Here is a 3950-nt window from a genome sequence, read left to right on the forward strand (position 1 = left end):
TTCTGTTGATATTTAGCTCTGTTGACTAATGAGTTTGCCGACCACTGAACTAGATCCTTAGTTATGGGGTCCTGTGTCAGGCAAGCCATGTTAGAAGGAGAGCTTTTGGCTTGCCCAACTATGCAAAATCAACAAGGTAATAGAGTTTATGAGCTGCTCTCTTTTAACACCTTAAAAGAAATAAGGAAAAGTGTTAGAGAAAATGAGGACAACAGTCCATTTACAAAAGGACTCCTTAATGCTGTTTCTGAAAATTATCACAGGACACCTTGGGACTGGCAGATTTGGGCCAAAACAACTCTGGATGTCAGTCAATATCTATTATGGAGAGCACAATATGATGAGGTCTGGGAGCAGCAGGCTAACCAAAATAACTTAGCAGGTGCTGGTCACATTATGGCCCCAATGCTCCAGGGATGGGGACCATATGTTAATGTACAATAGCAAGTAGACCTGCACCCTCAAGTGTTCGCCCAAACCTCTCTCTGTGCACAACGGGCTTGGGAGCACATTCCAGAAGGCGGATCCCAGCAAGGCTCTTTTGTTAATGTACACCAGGGATCCCAGGGATCTTATTGTTGATTTTGTAAATCGCCTTAATCCATTTGCCAGCAGATCAGTCATAGCCAGGTTGCGGATATTCTCTTGCTACAACTGGCATATGAGAATGCCAACGTTGATTGTCAAAAGGCTATACAGCCCATCAGGGGAAAGGCCACCACGGGTGGGGGAATGTATCAGAGCTTGTGGCTAGTAGGAACAGAAACCCACCTGAGTCAGATGCTGGCCATAGCCCTTCAAGCTGTGAATAAGGGCAAGAAAGATTCCAAATGTTACCAATGTAGAAAAAAAGTGGGGGCATTTTAAAAAGGATTGGAGGACTAAAATGCCAGCCTCCTGGGCTGAGATATCTTGGCCCCATCTTTCTGTGCCTGCTGCCATAAGGGGCAACATTGGGCCAATCAATGTAAATCTAAATTTGACAAATATGGCAATTCATTACCACCACTGCAGGGAAGCTCCCAGCGGGGCCAGTCCCGGGCCTCACAAAAAAACAGGACACAACTGACCGGCCTTTGTAAGGCAGACAGAAAATCCACTGTCTGCTCCCTCTGAGCAGCTACTGCTGCGAGCCCAGGGTTGGACTTACCAAAACAGAACTAATTCTCAAGGAAGGTGATGAACCTAAAAGGGTCTCTATGAGAATTTGGGGTCCACTGCCACCAGGCACAGTAGGCATCATTTTGGGATTTTATAACCTTAACTTAAAAGGGGTCACAGTAGTACCTAGTGATTGATAGTGATTACCAGGGATAAATCCAGTTGCATATTTTCCCTGTGCAAATGAAGATCGCACAGCTGTGGTTACTACCATGCTGGGTCCCAAATGCTTTAGGAAAGGAGAGAAACCAAGGAGAGTTTGGCAGTACTGAAGAGCAAGGGGTTTATTGGAATCGCCTAGTAACCAGGGAAAGGCCCCTCCTCACTATAGAAATCCAAGGGGGAAAAGTTCACCAGATTGATGGATACTGGGGCAGACGGATCTATCCTTAGGCATCTTGATTTGCCCTCCTCATGCCCCACAGTAAAACAAGATCAAAGGATAGTGGCAATAGGGGAAGTTTTCCAGACATTACAAAGTTCTCAGCCTGTTATGCTGTAAAGGGCCAGTTGGGCAAATTGGCTACATATAACCCCTAATCTTACAAATTCCAGTGAATTTGTGGAGACGAGATCTCCTTTTGAAGTAGGGGCTAACATTACAGACACCTTTTTAGAAATGACCACCGTTGTTATATCTCCCCTACCCTTTACTTGGTTAAGCTAAACCCCTATTTGGGTAGAACAGTGGCCTTTAAAGGGAGAAAATTACAACAGGCACATCTACTCATGAAAGAACAGTTAGAATTTAGGCACAAAGAACCTTCTAATAGCCCCTTGAATTCTCCTATTTTTGTAATTCCCCAAAATTATAAAAAGTGGAGGCTTTTACATGATTTAAGAGCCATTAATTCTAATATTCAACCCATGAGGGCTCTCCAGCCTGGACATCCCTCCTCAGCCATGAACCCACAAGAATGGCCCATTATTATAATAGATTTAAAAGATTGTTCCTATACCATTCCTTTGGCTACCGAGATTGGGAGAAATTTGCATTCACTCTCCCCTCAATTAACAATGAGGAACCTGCTCAGAGATACCACCGGAAAGTCCTCCCACAGGGAATGTCAAATAGCCCAACTATGCGTCAGTATCATGTATATCAGGCGCTTACGCCAACTGGGCAACAGTTCCCTTCTGGAAAAATTATCCGTTGTGTGGAGGACATTGTACTTGCAGCCCCTGATAGGAACCTGTTATATTGTTTGTACTCTTCAGTACAAAAGGAAACGGCCTTAAGAGGCCTTTTAATAGCCCCTGAAAAGGTACAGATGTGACAAAACCATGGAAATATCTGGGGTATATCTTAACTGAAAGAACCATCAGACCCCAAAATGTTATCTTTGATAATAGGGAAATAAAAACTCTAAATGATTTTCAAAAATTTCTGGGGGATATAAATTGGATAAGACTGGTTTTAAGCATTCCCACAGCAAATTTACAAAACCTGTTTAGCATATTAAAAGGGAATCCAGCTTTGAATTCCCCAAGACAGCTCTCTGCTGAAGGAATAGAACTCCGCCTGGTTGAGAATGCTCTCAATACACGATATTTAAATAGAATTTCTCCCCAGCATTCTCTTCAATTATTTTCTATTTCCCACGAGACATTCCCCTACAGGAGTTATAGGGAACTAATTCCTGAAATGAGGTTCACTGAATGGTCGTTTTGCTCCCATTCTCCCTCCAAAATATTATCGCCTTATCTAGCTTTAATTTGCTCTTTAATCCTAGATGGGAGGCAGCAATGTGCTAAACTCACAGGACATGATCCTTAAGTCATTCGCCTCCCACTAAACAAGACTCAATTTGAGAAAGCAGTTTCCACTTCCATAGATTTACAAATTGTCCTAGCTGACTTCTTAGGGCAGGTAGAGCGTTCTCTCTGTGCTAAGATATTTTTTTGTCACACACTAAGTTGCTTTATTACACGAAGAATGTACATGCCCTAGCTGGCTTGGCTCAGTGGATAGAGCGTCAGCCTGCGGACTGATGGGTCCCAGGTTCAATTCTGGCCAAAGGCACATGCCTGGGTTGCAGGCTAGATCCCCAGTACGGGGTGTGTAGGAGGCAGCCGATCCATGATCCTCTCTTATCGTGGCTGTTTCAATCTCTCCCTCTCCCTTCCTCTCTGAAATCAATAAAAAATATATATTTTAAAGAACACATCAAGCCCTGGCTGGTTTGTCTCAGCGGATAGAGCATCAGCCTGCGGACTGAAGGGTCTCAGATTCCATTCTGGCCAAGAGGACATGCTCGGGTTGCAGGCTCAATCCCCAGTAGGGGGCGTGCAAGAGGCAGCCGATCCATGTTCCTCTCTCATTATGGATGTTTCAGTCTCTCTACCTCTCCCTTCCTCTCTAAAAATCAATAAAGAAATACATTTAAAAAAAACATCAGGAATCAGTGTAGAGCAGTGTTTGACAACACTTGGGAATCACTGCTAAAGAGCAATACACTGTAGAACAGTATTTGACACCACTTGGGATTCACTTCTAAAAGGCTGGAAACTATATGAAAGTGTTTGAAAGCACTTTGAAATCACTGATCAACATCAGAAACTGTGGAGAACAGCATGTGGCAAAACTTGGGAATCACTGCTAAATTGCAGTCAGTACACTGACAAAGGGTAGGAAACGGTGCAAAAGTGTTTGAAAACACTTGGAAGTCACTGGTAGCGTTCTAAGATGCCAGAGAGGAAAATGTCACCGAGGCCAAAATCTTACCTCCACCTTCTTAGGGTTTGTGGAGGAGGCGGCCCTGAAAAAATCACCTGACACACGGGGGCGG

This window comes from Myotis yumanensis, unplaced genomic scaffold (assembly GCF_028538775.1).
Source record: "Myotis yumanensis isolate MYYU_CA2020_CCGP unplaced genomic scaffold, mMyoYum1.0.hap1 SCAF_35, whole genome shotgun sequence".
NCBI classification, from domain to species: Eukaryota; Metazoa; Chordata; class Mammalia; order Chiroptera; family Vespertilionidae; genus Myotis; species Myotis yumanensis.